The following is a 22567-nucleotide window of genomic DNA, read 5'->3' on the forward strand; positions in this document are numbered from 1 at the left end:
TGCACACACACACACACACACACACACACACACACCTGTTCTTACTCTCACTTTCACTCTTTCTCTCTCCCTTCTTAGAAAAGAAAGAAAGCACCAAGACAGGCTGAGGATTTTGAGTCTTGAGCTTCCCAGAAATTAACTAATTCATCCACCACAGTCAAAGCAGTTATGCTCCAATAGCCTGGCTAGCAGAAGTCTGGAGTGAACGTGTGGATATTTCACCAATGGAGAGGTTCTCCTTCAACTTCCTTCTCTGTAGCCAAAAGCCAGATGGTTAGTACTGTAAAACTGTAGAGAAAGATTAGAAGCCAGAGTGTGGTTATGCTCTCCTAGGAGGAGGCCCAGGATGAAGAGGAAAAAATGCATGGCTCTCCTTAGCCAGCAAGCGGTACCCTGAGCCCACTGTCCTGCCCTCAGCTGCTTCAGTATAAGGACTGCACCTACTTCCTCTGCGCACCTTGCAGGTCTTATTGTTGTATTATAAACTGTTCAAATTTAAGAACAATACAAATGTTTTCTGCATTTTAAAGGCAAACTGGAACCACCTCAAGACAAAACTTGTATTATATCAAGCATGGAGGAAATTCCCAAGGTGGAGAAGCCCTCTGAGTTGTCACTAAACAAGAACAGTTATCATGATCTCAAATGTTTGTCCCATTCTTCCCCTTCAAGAGATATATGGCTTTGGACAATAGTAACAGAATTTGCAGTAGATGTAAGCAAAACCTGTCCTGACACTCATGTGCACATAATTGACCAAAGAGTCTGTGGCATCTTCTTTTATATCAGTCCACAAGCAACAACTCCACATGAATATGCTCCTTCCAAAGACCCCCAGCAATTTCAGACTGTAATTCCAGCAGTATGTGAGATGATCATGTGTGGGGAAGAATGAATAGGGAAGTGGAGGCCACTTTAAAGCCTGTTCACTTGGGCTTTGGCTCAGCCACTGGAGAAAGGTTTTTGTCTCTCTCCCCTCCAGCACCTTGCTGCTTCTCCCCCCACAGCTCTCCACAGCCACAGGACCAGAGGCAGCTCAGAATTTAAAAAAAGAAACAGAGCCAGTATCCATGCCACTCGGGAAAGCCCAAGTGTTTTTTTGTCATACTTTTCCCTGATGACCTTTTAATTAGCTTAATGAAGGCCTCCCTTGTAGGTGCAAAAAGAGAAAGAAAAGAAATGAAAAACAAGGAAGTAGAAAAATTGTGTAAGACTAAATAAACAACCCTGATGACTCAGCATTGGGTACTGCATTGTACCCAGGGAATGGAGGGATCGCTTTTGGAGAAACATTCGACCCCTTTCACCATCCATAAAGTATGACCAAGACAGCTGAAGGAGGCAGCTCTACACTCTTTTACCACCTCTGGCAGCTAGAACTTCCCTCAAAGACAACCCATGGGCAAAGGAGCTCCTTTCCTATGGCCTCCCTGGTATCCCATTAGTCCTGCAACTCTGGAGTGCAGCATGCAGCTTAGCATAGCGTAGGAGCTCAATAAATGCTGGATTTTTATGTATGTGGATGTACAAGACCTTCCCACTCGTTCACCCTCCTCTCGCATCATCTGTGTAACCAGGAGGGTAGGGAGATGGCAGGGACATCAGCTCATAAGTGCTTAATACTCTCCTCACGAAGCTGTCACTCTGGCACCAACGTGCCCTCCCTACAGAGCAGGCTCCATATAGATTTTTCTCCTTTGAATTCTCCAAGATATATTGATCCAAACCAAGTGACATCGATAGACCCAGGTAACTGATAACGTTTTTGGCCTTTGCCTTAAAATATGTATGATGTAGTCTCAAGACGCGGCTTGGGTGCTTCACCACCCTCCTCTCTCCCACTCTCAGTCCATCATGACTACCGAACATCATCTGAATATCAGTTTCCTCCTCCCTCCCAGCTCAGACACTCATTATCCCGTGGGATGATGTAAAGAGGCTGTGGGTAGACATTAAAAAAAAAAAGTGCAGGCGACCAGAAATGGAGGGAAACCTGCAACGCCATTCCATGCCCCAAAACCAGATCTGCCAACTGCATGATGGGAAAGTCCTAAGATTCTGACTACTCTGATTCCATTTCTTGCAACAAAGTCACCCGGGTGCCCACTTCATCTGTAGCCTGGTGGGACTGCTCTGACTCACTTTGCCAGAAGTCTCTACCCTCTCTGCCTCTCAGGAAATGTCTTCATAGTTTGAACCTGATCTGGGACTGATGCTGATATGGCTTCGGTAAGAGACTTGGCCCTCCTGGGACCTGCTCAGCCTCTCTGTGCTCCTTGGAAGTACAGTGATGTCTCAGTTCATGACCGCTCTTCTTTTTTTGCATACAATTTCATTTGCAAACAGAAGCATTTGGCAATATTTTGTTTTTGTTTGCAAACTCTACATCGCATGACACACGAGTGCAGCCATCCTTCCCACACAAACAGAAATGTAGCCCTGTTTTCCAAAATTGTGGCATAAATTGAGTTTGTGAACGTAGGTACGACTATACTATAACATTTTCACTCCCAAAGGAGCCACAGTATGTATGTTGGCATAGACCGATTTGCACCTAGAAGTCTTGTGACCTGCAGCAGTATTATCACAACCCCCTCCCCTGTGACATGGAAATAATAATACAGCAAGTATTAACTGAGCTAAAATAACATCCTATTTATTTATTTATTTTGTACTGGGAATTGAACTCATGACCTCAGCCTTGCCAGACAAGTGCCTATGCCACTGAGCTATATCTCCAGCCCAATTCAGCTAAAATATATGCAGTATTTGTTCACCACTGGTACACAGTATTAGTAGTAAAATAACAGTCTCTCCCTCTTGCGCACTTATTATGCATTAGACAACACTTACATTAATTACTCTAACCCTGACCATTCTGTGAGACAAATGCAGTTGTCAGTGTCATTTATAGATGTGGAAGATAAGATATAGAAAGGCTTAGAAACTTGACCCAAACCTACAACTAGTAAGTGACAGAGCTAGGATTTGAACTGAGGTCCATTTGATTCAGGGGTTCATGTGCTCATCGACTGTACTATAACCATGTTCTACTCAGTGCATATATTCCTCTTCTCCCTTTCCACCCACTTCTCTCATGCCACCACTGCACTATGAGTTCTCCATCAGGATACAAAGTCTGACATTAGGGGGTCAAAGAATGTTTTCCATAAATAGAAAAATAGTATTTGTAGCTTTGTAAGCCATATGTGTAAATCTCTTTCATGATTTACCTCGGCTGGTATGAAAGTAGGCACAGATAATACACATGTAAATGGGTATCGATGTGATCCAAGAAAACTTTATTGATAAAATTGTGGCTAAATTTATCTTAAAGGCCATAGTTTGATGGCCTCTGATCTGGAGTACAAACACATTTCTAAAGAAAAGAGACTGGAGAGGTATTGGCAAACAGTAGATACCTTATAAGTACTTGTGGATTGATTTTGAGGTCATTTTACTAGTCTACTTAAATTCAGGCAGTAGAACCAATAAATAGTTCTTTGATTACAGTTTCACAAGAACGCTGATTCCACTTTTACTTGAATTTATGTCAGAATGTTTTCCTCCTATCTTGGACCATCTGTTAATTGGAGTATTTCTCTCCAGAGAGCTAATGGTCTATTACTCAAACACAAAGCTCCCACTTCCACGCTGGACATCCACACCCACCAACTCTCCTTGCAGTAACTACATCTACAACAGAGGTCTGTGTTTCCAGAGAGAAGGGTCTGCTACTTCCTCCCTGGGTAAGTGGACCACATGCAGTTCGAGGAGGACCCTTCACAATACCCCTCAGAGAAACCAAGACTCCTTGATACTGCAGCCAAGACAGCAGCTGCCTGGCCTCCTTCCAGAGGTGAGACAGCCATCTTGGATGAAGCATTTCCCCTCAAAGGAAGGGCCAGTGTGATTAAAGTTTCAGCGCTACAGGAGAAGCTTAGGGGACAGCCAATCTGGCAGTGGCTTGGGGGTTGCTCACCTCCTCTACAGCTGTCACCCCTGGAGACTCAGCCTGCAATAGACAAAGAAAACATATTTTTACCTGGTTTGTTTTCATTTGTATTTATTGGCTTGTGGTCATGAGCTGTCTGAAATGCTCATATGTCTCCAAAACAGACTACAGCAAGAAGACCAATCTTAAAATTGAAATGAAGCTAAAATTAAAAAGCCACTGTCGTGATCCATGTCACCTACAATGCTGAGTGTTTTGGAGGTGGGCAGGAGGCAGCAGGGAACTTCATTCTGATGACTACAAAAGAGCTAACCACTGAGCAAACTTCTTGTTTGGTGCTGCTTCCTTGGCCCCCTCAATTCTTCCCATTCTCCTTCCTGCCTCTTTCTGAATGCATCCTCTGCTGCCTCACAGCCCACAAAGGCTCCATACGGAGCCCAAACGGTCTCTACTATGTGAAGTTCCTCTCTGGAGGCAGGTTTGGCAACAAAGCAAAGGGAAACTGCTAGTTCCAGCTCAACATCTGTGCTTTTCACTGCTTGGAGTATCTCTGGTTCAGATCACAGTCACTGTTTGGTGAAACCCCCACAACAAACAGATACACCCACCCCTTCCCTCACTAACCTCCTCTCACCCCCAAGTTCTCATAGTATATTCTCTCTAAGCCTCATCACTTGGCCCTTTGCTATCCATTGTCTTGTATTCTTCTCTAAAGACCCTGGATGTTACCTTCCCAATTATTAAAGGAGGTCCATGAGGGTAGGGATTTTTTTTATCAAAATACTAACCATATCTAGATATACTGAGGACAAAATCCATAATGAATAACCCTTGGCTTAGTACTTCACAGTGTTCCACCAGTGGGCGGCAGAGGACATGGTGGTACACATCCCCACCTTTGTGAGCGCACTCCCTCCATCTAGAAAACCTCTCCCCATCCCCACCCCTCACACAGCCACTGCCCCCACAGCAGTCAGATCCCAGCTGAAACACCACCCCACCTCCAAAGAGGCTTACTCTTGTCACTCAAGCTACAGTAATTTCAGAGGTGTGCTATAAGCTTTTGTTGAATGAATGAATGTCCTTTATTTTGTAGATGAGGAAACCAAGGCTCACTGGTGCTATAAATCATTTGTTCATGATCAAAAAGCTACTAAAAGTCATAGACTGAGGTTGTCTAACACTAGAATACTAGAATGTTTATATTTCTCTTGGGCTACAAGTGCACCTTGGCATTATTCCTTATTCAATATGTATCTGCCTCAGTATTCTGTAAGCTTCATGAGGACAGTGTGTATATCTGTCAGATTCCTCCTCTGTGGCTCTAACTAGTACAGGGTGTGGCACATCAGTATTGATTGTTATGATACAGGTTACGTATGCTAGTCAACATATTACCATCTAGTCTGTCTTAATGCATGCTTCTTCATAGACTAAGAGTGGTGAACTTAGGACAGACACAAATGATATAAGCCTTCACCTGCTCTAGTCCTCTTTCTCCAAGTACTAAATCAGCCTTTTCGTGGCATGTCTTCTGGGATGCACAGTTTCAAGGATGTTTGGGGAATTTCTCTGAATACCTGGAGTGAGAACAGGGAAATTGAATATCTAACATGAATGGGTTTTGTGCCAAGTTATAAATCTCAGCTAATTATCACACAGTCCTGTTCCTTTGGGGTATTTCATCAGGCATGAACTACCTTCACTCAGGAATCGCAGTCTGTGCCGCTCTCCTCCTTGGTCCCTCCATTCCTGGGACGGGTTTCGGTTCGAGTCAGAGAAGTAACGAGCAGTTGGCTCCTCTTAAAGTGGAGAGTTTCATGGCTGGGAGCAGAAATAGCAATAAAGATAGAAATTATGAATCTACCGCCAGCGGGGAAATAGAGCAGGAGGCTGCTAACACCATATTCATCTCTAGCAATTTCATAAGACTTATGTCATATACTAATACGCTTTTTTTTTCTTCAGGTTAGATTCCCCTTCATTTTACTCAACTACTCTTTTGCAATACCAAGTATATTTGTCCTCCTAGGCTCTCTTTCGCTCCTTCTTTCTACATGATTTCTCCTCTGCCTTCCATCTAGTCCTTCCCAGTTTTAAAAAGACAATGAAGTGTAGTTACATGCGCAAACTTCGCAGCCGCACTAATCTGGCTTTAAGTCCTTATTCTGTTACCAGCTGTTTGTATGTAAACAAGTTACCCACACTTCCCTGAGTCTCGATTTTCCTTTGCATAAAATAAATGTCGTGAGGATTAAATAGTATATATTATAAGAAGGGCTTAGCATAATGCATGACAAATAGTAAGAATTCAGTAATGATGATTGCATTATTCCTACTACTAGTCTCACTTCTCCCTACTCTGTTCTATCTTGTCCTTTCTCTTTGAGAATTTAACTATATCTATATAAACAGTCTGGCTTAATATAATTCTGATCACTTCATCCATCTCAGTATCCAGGTTGGTCAAGCTATTTGACTGGACAGTCCTTGGTATTTCAGATTTTCTCTCCCTCCGTTTTCCCTCCACATCTTTTGATCTTGAGACATTTTATTTCCTTCATCTTTGCTAAAAATACCTGTAAAGACAATGGCTATCAGCATCACCTTGCAGTCAAAAACTCCATCTGGATTCTGTTCAGATACTTGGCTGAGAGAGCAAGGATATCTGCCACTTAAAGTCTCTCTCTTTGCCCACCATGTTTAATTCATGTGTGTTGCAGACCATTTAAAGAGGCTCAATGAGCTGTGAAGATCAAGATATGAGCCATACAGATTGTACATTATTGAATTAAGATGCTAAATATGGGGCTTGAGTGATGCCAAGGAAGGAATAGTGAAAGCCTTAGTGGTTTATAACAATGGACAGCAGACTGGGTCAGTCAGTATCAAATTGAAAAGATGCATGATTTCAAGGAAAGGGCCATTTGTCATACTACAGTCATCCTCAATTCATCCCTCTCCCTCACCCTTTATATTCAATCCATCATTGAGACCTATCAGTTCTACCTCCAAATAAATCTCAAGTGTCCACTTCTCTTTATTCCCACTGCCACCACCCAAGGTCAAGCTGTGATCTCCTTTCTTTTTGAGTATTAGAATAGACTCACTGGTCACTTTGTTTCTACCTCGCCTTCCTCGGATCCAATCTCTACTGTTTAAAATTTTTTTATTGATCTTATAATAAAATCCAAACTTGTTATTAGAGTTTTAGAGCTCCTCATAGCCACCTTAAACCACTTCCATTTCTTGTTCTTTGTGCCCATATTTTGCAGACCCTCGCACCCTTCCCGGGTCCTCTCAGCATAGCCTGCCTCACTTAAACTCAGCTCACTATGCTGTTCATTCTCTCAACAACTTTGCTTATTGTTGTGAATTCTTTTCTTTTTACCCCGTGAGGGCAGAGATGATTCCTATCTTATCACATGTAACTATAGTACTTGGTCAATAAACATTTATAGAAATACCTAATGAATGAATCTATGGCAGGAATTTCCATTCTAGGATTTGATCTTTCAATGGCCAATTACAGACTAAACTCCCTTCCCGTATATCTTTACTTTCTTGGCTCTAGGCTGCAAATCTACAGCTACCGAGATAATTAAATGTAACAGATGGTTGATCCACAACAAAACTTTCATATTAGTGGAAATAAACCACTCACTCATTCAATAATATTCACTGAATACCTCTAATATGCAAGATATGGATGAGGCACTCACAATGCACTGATATTTAGCATCACCTCTGAGCAGAGCTTAGAATATGGGAGAAACAAACATCAAACATAAATAATAATTTTACCTGGGTTAAGTTCTCTGAGGCAGAGGGAAAGTGTAATGCTGGCAATAACAATGGGGAAATGGTGGTTAGGAAAGGCCCATCTGAAGAGAAGACAAAACATCTCAGCCTCAGTCTGATGGATGCTGGGTGAAAAGTGAAAGGGACATGTCAAGGGAAAGCATCTGGCCATCTGTGTAGCTTGAATCTGAAAGCAGCAGTAACTTTGCTATGTCCCCATGGATAAAGGGCTCCAAAGGCGCCCTTCCTCTACCCACCATATATGAAACTCTCTCCCCTTTTTATCTATAAGGGAGATTAAATTTTCAAAGATGGATTCTTTTCCCAAAAATACAACTTTTATAACCCAAGTCTAGGCATTTTGAACTCAGAAAGAACACCGAACAGCTTCCTCCTTTGTCCCAGCAATGTCTTTCTGTGTCTTCATTATATGTCTATGGGCTCTTTTAGGACTACAGCTAATCTGAAAACTCTCAACGCGTCAATCTCTCCCTAGGTGGCATGATCTGTCTCTTTATCTCCAGAGAGGAAACCATTTACCTCCAAATCCTCTGGGTGGCTGATAGAACATGAGAACAACACTTAGGCATTTTATGGCATAATTTTCCAGGCATTATTTAGGGAAAACATCTACATTAATAGGCTGGGGATATAGCTCAGTGGCACAGTGCCTGCCTGGCAAGCGCAAGGTCATAAGCTTGATTCCCAGTACTAACAACAATAATAACAAGATACATTATTTAATAGTCCATAACTCCTGCCAACTCCTTATACAAGTCTGGGTGTATGAACCAGGTGAAGAAGGAAAAACGGATGAAAGATCAGTACCCTACTTGACCTTCAAGGCATACATTATTCTTCTGGACAAGATCTTTGAGAAGAAACCCCTCTTTGCAAAGGGTGACTTCTATTAGTCACACTCACACTAGGGACATCCAGGACCTGGAGGAATGAATCTAAGGGGAACAATGAATTAAATACCAGTTTAGTTATCTGTGTACAAAATTGTAATTCTGCTCATTGGGTGATAGAATTTATTCCTACCTTGACGTGTGACCATGAGAAAGTCTCTTTACATTTCTGAATCTCAAGAGCCTCTCCTTCTCTGGTACAATGAAGTAACCAAAGTAGGTGGAAGGTTTCCTAATGCATGTTTTCAGTCCATAATCCTGGCCAACACCAGTAAAGGAGAGTCCAGCTCACTCTGCCCCCAAGTGGGTTCTCCAGGAGAAGTTACTAGTGGGGCGCTTCATGCTCCTAGAAACACTGTTTGAAAACCACTAAATTATAATCTGCATGGTCTTTGATTCTAAAGGCTGGAGGAGGGGGGACAGCCTATGCTAGGACTGAACTGCACACCCTAACTGCTTATAGTGAAGCCATAATGTCCACAGTGACCATATTTTGACATAGGGTTTTTAGAAATTAATGGTTAAGCGAGCTTATAAGATAGAGTCCTAATCTAATAAGATTAGAGGCCTAATAAGAAAAGGAATAGGGGCAGATCTCTTTCCATGTGCACACACTGAAGACAGGTCATGTAAAGATACAGTGAAAAGGCAGCTATCATAAACTAGAAAGAGAGGCCTTTACAGGGCACCAGATAAGCCAGCACCTTATCTTGGACATCAAGCCTCCAGAACTGTGAGAAATAAATTTCTTCTATATAAGCCCCCAAATCTATACTATTTGGCTATATCAGCATGAACGAATACACCACAGCTGCACAATCGAGAGCCTTACAGTATAAAAACAAGAATGGCCATCATAACTGACTTGACTCCGTTAATGTTCTTAAGTCAGCGTTTCAGTTTAAAAGCAAAGAGATGTCCATTTCCACTACAAGGGCTTTCTCCTCTTCTCCAGATCACATTAATATCCACCCCCAAGAAAGTTTTACTGTTCCCATGTTTTGTATGTTTATCTCTTAATTGAATAAGGAAAATCTACCTAATTTAAAAATCATATAGGTATGCAGGTCTCTCCAGGGCTTCCTCCTAACTTTTATTTTATTCTTCTGTCAAACTACCACAGCTGACACCCTAGTAAATGTCAAAATATAAAGATCAAAATGTCACATGCCCTCATCTACGGCATCCATAGCTCCCCTACAAGTAACCTAGGTTACAGGCCACTAATGGACCCCTCTACACTCCCTGTATTTCTCTGCTTCTATGAACTGTTTCTTCACCTGGAATGCGTCTCCCACCATTTCTGGCTGTCTAAATACCAGAAGTTCAGATGCTATCTTCCCCATGAAAACCTCTCTGAAATCTCTAGTTGGAAATATTATTTTTACCTCTTCTGAACTCCCATCACCAATGACAATGCTGATCGTGGCATACAGCTTCTATTTTTTCTATAGCTGTCTGATAACGTCTTAAATCTTCTTCTAGATCGTAAATGTCTTCAGGATAAGAACCTTATCTTATATTCATCTTTTAATCTTATATAGTACCTGGCATGGTGCCTTATAATTAAAAGGTACACGATAAATAATGGCTAAATGAATGGATGGATGGATGGATAAATGAATTTGAGAATAACTGTATCTGATTAGGTTGGGAACAACTAAGTATAAATGGAGTTTTTAATATGCCTCTGCATAAAAAAAGAAGTATAAGCCTAGAATTTGTGGTAAGTTTGGGGCAGATGTCAGAGACGAAAGGTGCAGGAACTCATAATTCATTCAGCAGCTTCATGTTTGTTTTCACTAACAATATGCTGAGAACTTTTTATTGCCAGTAAGCAAAACAGACAAGGTTCTTGCCTTCTCGGAACTTGCAGTGTAGTAGGAGAAACAGATATTAAGTAAATACTTGAGTATTATATTAAATAACAATTATAACACTATAAAGGAAAAGAAGTTGCTCTGGAAGAGAATGGAAAAGAGATATGATTTAAATTAAGGGGTCAGGAAAGGGCTCTCCAATGAGATGGCACTTTAGCTGAAGGTTAACTAGGTCAAAATCTGAAGGGTTGAGTGGGAATCAGCCAGGCTTAGAGGGAGACAAGGTCCCAACACAAGAAACAAATATCCACAAGAAAATTGTAAAGACCAGCAGGGCCCTGATGTGCTAGCGAGGGAGACAGAAGAGAAGAAGAGTAAGATATGGGTAAGTAAAGGGTCGACAGTACCAGCTCTTCCAAGTGAGGGAGTCTGGGTTTATTCTTAGTACTTCGGGAAGCACAAAGGATTTCGGCAGTGAAGGGACATTCTCTTCTCTCTGGCTGCCCCTTGAAGGAAGGATAGGAGGAGAACAAGAGCAGCCACAGTGAGTTTGCTAAGGAGATTGCTGCAAACAAGAGTATGAAGTGAGGCTGAAGAAAATAAAGGCAGCGGGGCTGGGGATATAGCTCAGTGGCATAAGCGCCTGCCTAGCAAGTGCAAGGTCCTGAGTTCAATCCCCGGTACCAGGAAAAAAGAAAAAAGAAAAAAAAATTAAAAAAATAAAAATAAAAATAAAAATAAAAAAAAGAAAATAAAAGCAGCAGTGAACACGGAGAGAAGCAGCAATATTAGGGAAATATTTTGGAGGTATAATATTTTATATGCACTTACTTCTACCTAGTTTGGCATATGTCATACAATTATAATGTAAGTTCCATAAAATAAGTACTTGTGAACACTACTGAATCACCAGTTCCTACAATAATGTGTGGCATATTGCAGGTACTAAGTCTTTATTGAATGAAATTATGAGGTAATTATTTATAAAAGCCAAAGAAGGAAGTACAGTACAGAGAATGAATGCTAGGGTTTGGGCTTTAGCATGAAGAAAGATTGAGGTGACATTTATTAAGATGATAAAAATGAGATGTGTTTGAGGGTAAGATGTATCGGAGGGTAATGTATCAGAGAGTTATATCTTCAGACCAGAAATTCATCTTTTGGCACATTATGTTTTATAAATGCCTGTGATATATCCAAATGGATATTCTGGTCTGAAGATATAAATATAGGTAATACCTACACAGATATAGCTTTTCAAATTATGAGATTTCTTGAGCTGGAGGCTATAATGGTTGAGAATGTGTTCATAACACTAAGGGGGTCCATAAACTTGAATGGGAACAATATTTTATCTTCATTTTCACTACCTTTTAACTGAAACAGAGTATTTCTTTCAGTTATGAATGAAGACAATACATTATTGCAATATGCTGTCTGATAGGTATGCAGTATGCAATATATGCAATATATGCAGTACCTGTGGCTCTTGTCAGTATTAGAAATTGTGAGTATATTCAACATTACAACTATCACAGATATCTTACAAAATCATTTCTGTTCTTTGCTACAACATTATAGACATAACTAGATTTATTATATCTTGCTGTTTGATGCATTGAAAAAGTGTATATGTTGCTATACCATAAATTTGTTTTTTATAGTTTTCTCTTTTTCAAAATAACATATTTCCTTTGTTGTTCTATATGTTTTACTTAATGGGTTTAAAACATTATTGTGAGAAAAGATGCCAAGACATTACCAGAAAGTCAGGAAGATCATGTCTTTAAATAGGTTAAGAGCCCTTGAAAGGAGCTAGAGACTGAGGAAGAGGGATCTCTTAGAAAGCAAGAACTGCCAGGGGAATGGGGGATGGAGGAAAAATGATAAAGCCAAGAGAAGCGGGAAGTTAGAGAAGTTTGCAAAACAGAGGAAAAGAGCAACCAGCTTCAGCTAACCAAGGGGTGTCAGATCCAGGGAAGATTAGAGAGAGAGAAGTCTAGAAATGGAGGCCAGGGAGCATAAGCCAGGCTGTGGCCCATGAACAGCATAGCTTGGGCTGCAGACCATGGGCTATGCCTTTCAGGCTGGCTGTATGGACATCTGGCAGACATATCAATAAAGAGATTACTGAGCTGGGATATTAGGGGTCCAGTCCCTGCTTTGATCAGCTCTGAGACTTTTATCCAATCTATTTCCTTCCCCAGGTGGGTCTGTCTGCTTATCCTATAGCTGAAAGGGTTGAGCTAGAAGATTTCCAAGGGTCTTTCCAATACACACACTGTAGGATTGGCTCACCCCTCTGTTCTGGATCTGTTCCAGTGACAGCTGGATGGAAATGGAACCTCGTATATTAATCTGGCTACTGAGAGCCTCTCTCCTTTGTTTTGTCTTTTAAACTGTTCAGATTTCTCTCATAACACTTATTTGTAAACTGTCATTTTTCACCTCCCTACCCACTAGACTATGAGCTTCCAAAACTTGCTCCTAAGGAACTCACAGATCTATTTTTTTAATCTCTACTGCCTGCATCATTAAACATTTCCTGAATGAAAGAATAACTGATTGAACAATTTTGTGAATAAATATTCATGCACACAATTATATGCCAAATTACTTTAAAAATAATTATTGGCTGGGGCAAAAGCAATTAAAGTACATATAGAAAGTTAAATATATCAGTGTCCATACTAAAATTAAGCCATGGACAATAAGTGGTAAGTATCAGATTTGGTTAAAAGATTATGTTCTTGTACTTTATTTACTCATTTTCACATCTAAGGAGAAAAAATCACTTTCATAATGAATTTACCATGACCAAACTATGGGGAGTGAGGTCCCTATAGCCACTTCTATCTTGTCTTTAAGGACCCAGAGGAGAATAAGTCCAATGCTGATTTCTCTGGTCAGATTTCAGTTAATTAACTGTCCCTCTCTTCTAATTCCTATCTCAGGAACAATGACTAAACCACTGTCTACTCAAGCTACAAAACCTGCTGCAGAGAGATCTCTGTGTATTTGAACCCATGATGCATGCACCATTCAATGTTATAAAAAATCCCTATAGTGTAGTATCACCACAAGACCTGGGTATTCCAGGACATATTTGCTCATTAACAAAGAAATCCCAGTCCTTTTAAGGAAAAAAAATATTCTGGGTCAGAGTATACTGATGGGTTCCTGCCCATGCCAAGTCATCATGGCGGCCATCTGATGTGGAATAGAGCCTAAAACAACAATGCATCCCTCCCAGACTAACTTCCATCTTCTTCTTTCCTAAGTCTAACCACAACTTCACATCTTAGTTTTGCACACACACACAATCCCTCCTTCCCAATCAGCATCTATTACATCACTTAGACTGCCTCCAAAAACCCCACCCTCAGCCGAGCCCAATATATCCTTTGTCTCTCTGCCCCCTCCTCAGAGAGTCCTTGCATCTCTTTAGCAGCCCTCCCATGCCCAACGATAAAGGCTTTCTTTACCTCTGTTCCATCTGTTACTCAAGCCAAGCCTTACATTTTGGTGCTGTGACTCAGATTGGACAGGGCATGTGGCTCCCAAGAGAAGCTATTCTCTTGGTCTGAGCTCCCCCTTCCTAGGGGCCACTCTCTGTCTTTTTCTCGTCCTTGCCTTTGCCGTTGCCAGCCTTCGTCCAGCACCGATCCACTCCAATTCTCACAGGTGAGCCACTCCTCACTCCAGGAGTTCCTGTCTCATTCTCTGTCATTCTCATAAATTGTGGGCCCATGTCAGGACTCTCTCAGGACCTTCAAGATGCCCCTCTGCCCTCTGGGTGACAAATGGGAAGGACAGATTTGGGCACCTCTCGCTCACTCACACCCTGACAAGGGTGACGATCTTCCAAGAGGTTGTGACTCAACTCGGCTTTTAGCCTTCAGCTCACCTTTAATTGGGTCATAAAATGGGAAATACAAAAGCACACACTCCCCTTGGGTGTCTTCTAACAAATCTAAACACCCTCAGTCTTAGAGAGACTGTAAAGCCCAAACATCTAATTTTTTACTGCCAAACAATCTGACCTCAATACAAACTCGACAATGGCAGCCACTGGCCTGAAGAGGACACTTTCAATTTTAATACCCTCTGGGACCTAGACAACTTTTGCTACTGCAACAGCCAATGGGGCTAAATCCCTTGTATTCAAGCCTTTATTGCTCTGAGGGCATGTCCTTCTCTCCTTCAGTCATGTGGGGTGGCCCAAATTTCTTTGGCTCATTCCACTTGGTCAGACCCTTTCCCAACTCACCTTCTGACCCTCTCAATGATGTTCCTGCTGCTTTTGCTCCTCCTCTGCCATATCCTCAGGCCCAACTTCCTCAATCTCCTCAGTCTCCTCAACCTGCTGCCCAACTGCCTCAGTCTCCTCAGTCCATTGCCAAATGTCCTCAGTTTCCTCAGCCTATTGTCCCTATATGATCCCCTACTCTCTCCTCACCTTTGGCTGCCTCCACCTCTTCCTCCTCTGCCCTTCTGTCACCGTTTTCTCTGCTGGCTCATCACACTTGGTCTCACTCCTCCCACCCGCCACCATCTTGTGGTCTGCCACCATCTTGTCTCTCCTACCCCCCACCATCTTCTAGCACACCGCCATCTTACAGTCAGCCACCATCTTCCCATGCTCAACTTATGTGTCCTCTCAGAGAACAGGCTGGCCCTGAGAGACTGCTTTGCATTCACGTTCCTTTTTCCCTTTCTGACCTCTCTCAGATTTCTCATAAACTAAGTTCCTTCTCTGCCAATCCTCATACATACATTAAAGAGCTACAATTTGTAGTTAATTCCTATGATTTACACTACAAGGATACTTAAATTATCCTCACTTCTACTCTCTCCCCACAACAAAAAGCTCAGCTGTGGCAGGCAGCTCAAACTGAAGCCAGCCAGACATCAGACTAACCCTGACCATTCTGCTGGGACAACTGTGGTGCCAAATGCAGACCTCCACTGGGATTATCAGGAAGACAATTGCTCACAACGTATAAATATTATGATTGGCTGAAGAATTGTGGGTCTTCACAAAATTTCTCATAAACAAGCTAATTATAACAAACTCTGAGCAAACTCAAAGCATTGACAAAAATCCAGCGAAATTTCTTACCGGCCTTACGGATACTCTAACCAAGTATACAAATGTAGACCCACAATCCCCCAAAGGAATTGCTCTTATCAAGTCTCATTTCATCTCCCAGTCAGTCTCCAATATTTGAGCTAAATTTTAAGAATCTGAGCTCGGCCCTCAAGTCCCATAGGGAGACCTCCTCAGTTTGGCCTTTCATGTCTACAATGATAGAGATCATCAACAGCAATTCGACAAATTAGCACACGCTAAATATAAACATGACATTTTGGCTGTGACACACTGGCTTCCTAAGGCAGGTAAACGAAAACAAGGTGGTGCCACCCAAGTACCTCCTACAAAATGCTTCAAGTGGAGCAATGAAATACACTGGGCATGAGCCTGCCCCAACCTGCAGCCACTGCCAGGACCTTGTCCCATCTACAATCTCAAGGGTCACTGGAAATGCAGTTGTCCTGTCTACCAGAGAGTGGGTAAGTCATCCAATTCCCTACCCTCACAGGAGACCTCACCACCACTGCCAGATTCATTGCTGGCTGACCCGCTTGCCATTGCCGCTGAAGAGGACTGATGGGGCTTGAGGTCCACAGGTCCCATTAAGGCATCCTTCTCAGAGCCCTAAGTCTCACTAGATGTCTCAGGTAAGATACTCTTTTTTCTTCTTGACATGGGGGTCACATATAGTGTTCTTCCTGAGTTTTCAGGCCATTGCATTTAATCTCTAATCTCTGTCATGAGGATAGACAGTCAACCTACACAACCCCTCCAGATAGGACCTATTCCCTGCTGACTTCAAACTTTCTTTTTTTATCCATACCTTCCTTGTCATTCCAAACTGTCCTTCACCTCTCATGGGCAGAGATCTCCTCCAAAAGCTTGACTTCCCTTTCACTTTCTCCCTCCCTATGGCTCTCCTTCTTCAGACTCACTCACTCTATAATACCAGTTCAGACCTTTCCTTCTTCCCCAGTTGATCCCAAAGTCTGGAACACCTCCAGTTCCACCCATGCTACCCATGCTGTCCCTGTTTTAATTCACCTCAGAGACCAGTTGACCTTTCCTTGTATTCCTCAGTATCCTATAGCAACCAGAACATCAATGGAGACTCAAACCCATACTCCAATGCCACTTAACAAACAATTTCCTTAAAGCCACACATTCATCTTACAATACCTCTATCCTCCCAGTAATCAAACCTAATGGCTCCTATTCTTTAATCCAAGGTCTCAGCGTTATCAATAATATGGTTACACCAATTCACCCAGTGGTGCCAAACGCTTACACCATACTCTGTCCTATTCCCCCATCCACAACTCACTTTACAGTTTTGGACCTCGAAGATGCCTTCTTCACTATCCCCTTACACCCTGATTGTCAGGACCTCTTTGCTTTCACATGGACAGACCCAGATACCCTCAAGGGTTCAGAGATAGTCCTCACTTCTTTAGCCAAGCCCTTGCTACTGATCTCATGGCCCTCAATCTTAAACACAGCACTCTCCTTCAATATGTAGATGACCTCCTCCTCTGTTTCCTCTCCTAGGCCCTGGCTATACAACACACAGCTGCTCTCCTTAATTTTCTGTCAGATCATGGATATAGGGTTTCTCCAGCAAAAGCTCAAATAGCCTCACCAAAAGTCAAATATTTGGGGCTCACCCTCACTCCCACCACCCACTCAATCACTGCTGACCACAAAGCCCTCCTTCATGACCTTCAAATCCCAACTACAAAACAACAAGTTCTATCCTTCCTCGGTTTAGCAAACTTCTTTCATCTTAGATTCTTAACTTTGCTTCCCTAGCTCAGCCCCTCTATAAAGCATCTAAGGGCTCCTTGTCAGAACTTCGCAACCCCACTACTCCTACACATTCCTCTTTTCACAAGCTACAAGAGATTCTTTTAAGAGCTCTGGCTCTCCATCTCCCAAACACGACTCAACCTTTTACTCTATGCACTTCCTCTCAAGGTCACAACACTGTGGGGGTTTTAGGACACCAAAAAGGACTTTCATTCCAAACAGTAGCACACCTCTCAAAACAGTTAGACAATACAGTATGCAGATGGGCCCCATGTCTCTGAGCCCTTGCTGCAGCAACCACTCTAGCTCAGGAGACAAAATTTCACTTTAGGACAATCAATCAAAATACACTCACCTCATCACCTCCACAAGCTCATCTCTCACAAGACACTCCCCACCTTAATGACTCCTTCTTGCTTACAACAGGTCCATTTAATACTCATGCAAGACCCTTCCATTAACATCTCCACCAGTGGTCCCCTCAACCCAGCCACTTTACTTCCCATCTCTGATGAGACCACTCAACAGAATTGTGTTGAGTCCTACAGACGACCCCTACTCCCTTCCCTCACATGAATAGCACTCCTCTCCCTACAGCTTCTGACACATGGTTCATAGATGGTAGCTCAACCAACACAGACACTCAAAAGAGGGCAGGATATGCCATAGTCAACAGTGATAGAGGCAGGCCTATTGCCACCTGGGACATCTTCACAAAAGGCAGAGGTTGTAGCTCTCACACAAACCCTCACATTGACCAAAGACAAAGTCATAAACATTTACACAGACTCAAAATACACGTTTAGTATACTCCACTCTCATGCTGCCATTTGGCAAGAAAGGGAGTTCATCATTGCTCAAGGTACTCCCATCACCAATGCACCTCTCATCCTCAAACTTCTAGAGGCAGCACTGCTCCCAAAACGGGTAGCAGTCATTCACTGCAGGTGACACCAAACACCATCAGATCCCATTGCTCAGGGTAATGCTTTCACTGATACACAGGCCAAATTAGCTGCTCAACAGCCATACCCTTCCCTTCTTCTCCCTCTCATCCCAAATGCCATGCCCTCACCCCAATACTCACCAGAAGAATTACATTTACTCCACAAATCTGGCTATCACCAAAATACACAGGAATGGATCTTTTATAGAGGAAAGAGAGAACTGACAGTCTAAATGCTACCCACTTTCAATATCTCATGGGAAAAACCTGGGGTCTCCTCTTCTACAGCATAGGCAAGACGCACAAGGTAATTTTCTTACTCTAAGGGCTCAACCAAAAACTCCACCGTCTCTTACTCATGCCAAACCTTATATATACTAGTATCGGGTAGGGTTTAGGGAGGTGAAACAAGAAAATGAGAATGCTTTGGAAATTGCTTAATTCCAAGGAACAGAAAGTCACTTAAAGTAACTTAAAAAAGAAATGCATGTATTGTAAAGATACAGAGAAACTGAGAGAGAAAAAAATCAGTGATAGGGAAAGCAGAAAAGAGATGACACAGAGAAAAGGAGTTAGTGAAAGGGTAAGGAAGTAGATGCAGCACTGGTGGATGGGCCTTTGAGAAAGTTCAGCAGTAAAATAGAGATATGAGTCAGTAACTCAAGGGAGCACTGGAGAAGAAAAGGTTGTTAGAGTATAAATTGTGGGATCAAAGTCAGAGGAGGAGCAAATGAGAAAAGAAAGGGTAATTGATGCACAGTAGATAGATGCTCAATAAATACCTGCAAATTAATTGAAACCACCTGGGCTGAGGAGAAATAAAGTTAAATATGTCTCTAGGGACACTGAGCCTATTTGTATCTCTGTCCTACATGCTGGGTGACTACTGTCTGATTCCTTGAGCATTGCAGTATGAGACTCAGGCATTACTATCTGAGGAAATAAACAGCTCTCTCAGGCTCCAGCCAAGAGAGCAGGGGGACATTGCTGCAATTCTTCAAGCTACAGTAGGCCTCTGGTGCCAGCCGCCATGGGTCCTGCATTTTATGAGACCAAACAGATTTGAAGAGAGCAGAAAACATGCAGGAATAGCCAAGATTGCCTATCTAAATTGACATCATAAATGATTCTTATTCAAGTGAAGTCCAAACAGAAGTTGTTTTTTCTCTTTAAGGTGATTCTTGCCTCTGGGGGAGGATAAGAAGAGGTCTGGAGAAGGGGCTAGCAGTTTAATTTAGCTATACTTGCCGTTATATAGAAATTCAAGAGGTAAAGCGAATAAATGAGACGTCATAGAGAGATTTTGGTTGCAAGGATAGATGTTCTCTCAAGCTAACTTGAATAAAACAGAATTTATTTGGAGGATCCAGAGGAATCTCACAAAACACAATTATTTTAAAAACTACAATGTGCCTTGTAGGAAAGAGGGAGTTCCCTGTCTCTTTCTTCCTCCATCTTCTACCTTAGACTGCATGTCTTCCACCTCTTCTATGCTATCTTCATCATATTCCTCTCTCCCAAGACCTGGTTCTATAGTTACAGTCCTGCTTTTACAGGATCCATCATGGATGGGCTGAAATGGTCCAGTTGATCATTTCAACTGGCTTCACTGTCAAATCTGAGGAAACTTGCAGCAAGGCTGTCCCAGATCAATGGTTCTCTGTATTTCCATCCTATATTCCTTAAAAAGAGCAATTTATTGACTTACTGAGGGCCAAGTGTCCACATTAATATAGATAGTACAAAGGTAAAGACACAAATAATTAGAACTATTCTTTTCAAACTGTAGATGGACAGATTTTCTGAGAATGGGGTGGCATGGGAGGAAAATGATTGACACATTTGGTTCAGAGGGTCTGAGTGCCACGCTCCAGAGTTATGTATGTATGAGTTCCTGGGTTTGATCCCTAGCACTGCAAACATTTTTTAAAAATTAAAATATATCTATATCTGCATCTACCTATATTAATGTCACCCCGCACTTCATACTGTCGCTATGCTCCCTTTCCTTACCTCACCCCTCCCAAGCAGAGAACTAGCCAACACACCCTGTGATCAGACAGGAACCTCTAAGATACTCATCACTATAGTGGGAGAAGAAAGATCCCTTGGGAAACACGGGTGACCTCAGCCTGTCTATCTCTATTAGACCAAGGAAAACTTGTGCTCTCCTTTCAAAACATAGCTGTAATGCCACCTCCCTTGCAATCCCTTCTGCATTCCCCCAGGGACAGTTGGTCACAACTCTCTGCTTCCATTGATCTTCACACATTCCTTGAGCTACATGGTCATCATCTGTCATAAATCAGCCTCTTCCAGACTGTAAATCCTACGGGAAGCATCTGACCATTCATATCCCTATTCCCAGTCCACAGCATGACACACGTTGAGCATTTGATTAATGCTGAGTGAGTAAATATTTCAGCAATTTCCATTCTGGACCCACCTAAATGTATCTCAGAGGGCTGTTGAGATGCGATTTGGGGTGGTTCTCAATGACTAAACACGTCCCCAAATATTCTGAGGTTGGGAAGGAAAAGGATGGGAGATGTATTTCTGAAAGGAGAATAAACTGTCTTCATATGTCTGGAGGCTTTAACGTAGGATTAAAATGAAATTTCCAATGAATGACCATAAGGCAAAAATTGAATCAAAGCCAAAAACTCTAGAGTAATAGATTCAGATCAACACAAAAATATCCTAAGAGGCAGTGATGTCCAAAGATGGATTATGCTAGGTACAGAGGTGGTAGAGAACTTGTCACCGTGATGTTGAAGAACAATATAATCCTGACATAGTTCACTGGACTAGATATTTGATTTAACTTCAGTTAGAATTAAATACTTAACCTGTGTTTATTGCTTTAAAAACTTTTAATTGAAAGTGAAAAAAGTGCTCTTAATTCTATAATTTAGAGATAATAAATGTTAACATATAAACATAGATTATATCCTTATAGTATTTTTCTATGTATTGAAATACTAAAAATTTATATTTACTTACAAATATAAACTATATCATTTATTGTATAGTGGATCTTTGAGTCTTAAAATCCTACATATCCTTAAAAGTACTTGTTCAGTGTCATTCATGTTTACATAAAGTCTTCTTGGAGCTCTTTATTTATTGGAGGTCTTTATTATTTATACTAGTGAATAATTATGTATTAATTACTGATGACTCCTTATGATATGGCCATGTACTGTGAAAGTAGCACTGAATTATAGGTAAAGAAATCTGGGTTCTAGTGTCAGATAAGATACTTATTAATGGCTATACAATTTTACTCAGCCTTAATTTACTCAGCTGTAAAAAGAAGTATTTGGTTGAGGTGATCCAAAAGATTCTTTGTGAGGTTATTAGTCCATTAGAAAATGAATACAATGCTCTAATAGTCACCTTGAAGACTACAGAAGGGTAAAAATGGAATCAGTTTTCTAGAAGTTTGAGGACTTATATATATGAAATAGTAAAATTACAATCTAAGACCATCTATGATGGAAGTTTCAAAAAAATAGTAAAAGTAACATATACTGCAGGAACTAAGAGTGTGTGCCCATCTAGCAGTATTAATTTCAAACTCATTATATATTACACAAGAAGGAACTTCTGTAGAAGACACTGGTACATTGCCTGCATTTCTCCTTCAGGAGTGAGCTATTCATGAACTCCAACTTCCAGGAGTGTGGACTATAGATAATTTACAACTTTTTGCCTCGGGGAGCTCCTTGCTGTCCAGACAACATGGTGCTTAGCTTCCCTGTCTAAATTTGAGAAAACTATGTAGGGCCATGCCAGCTATGGAGATCCCCAGAGGATTGGCTGGGATCTCTCTTTTCACTGTGCTATAGTTTAAATTTTTCCCCAACCCAACTTCTCTCAGATGTTGTTCATGAATGGAAGACCCAGTACACCTGCTGCATGAACATATCCACTGAAAGACTTGTTTCCAGAAAATTCCACCTATGAAAACTTCCTTTTATGTATCCTAAAATTTAAAAACCAATTAAACTACAAACACACAGATCCAAGAAGCTTAGTAAATCCTAAGTGAATAAAACCACACCAAAGAACATCAAAATCACCAAATTGTTGAAAACTGGTAATAGACATAAAATTGGGGGCCGGGGATATAGCTCAGTCACACAGTGCCTGCCTGGCAAGTGAAAGGTCCTGAGTTCGATTCCCAGTACCAAAAAAAAAGAATTTAAACTTAGTCAAAAGTGATAAAAG

The 22567-nt window shown here is 41.6% G+C and overlaps 1 long non-coding RNA gene across 2 annotated transcripts in view; it reads right to left on the reverse strand.

Annotated features, from left to right (window-relative positions):
• Positions 1 to 3301: 3301 nt before the first annotated feature.
• LOC102029993 overlaps positions 3302 to 22567 on the reverse strand; it is a 38408-nt gene continuing 19142 nt past the window's right edge. Inside the window, exons 2-3 of one of the 2 annotated variants that reach the window (XR_261701.1) lie at positions 5656 to 5779; positions 3302 to 4015 (exon numbers count right to left, since the gene is read on the reverse strand). This is a non-coding gene — a long non-coding RNA (uncharacterized LOC102029993). Of the gene's footprint in view, positions 4016 to 5484; positions 5536 to 5655; positions 5780 to 22567 lie in introns of those variants that run through there. The other variant, XR_001234848.1, reaches the window with a different exon arrangement.

This window comes from Chinchilla lanigera, unplaced genomic scaffold (assembly GCF_000276665.1).
Source record: "Chinchilla lanigera isolate Chin_1 unplaced genomic scaffold, ChiLan1.0 scaffold00034, whole genome shotgun sequence".
NCBI classification, from domain to species: Eukaryota; Metazoa; Chordata; class Mammalia; order Rodentia; family Chinchillidae; genus Chinchilla; species Chinchilla lanigera.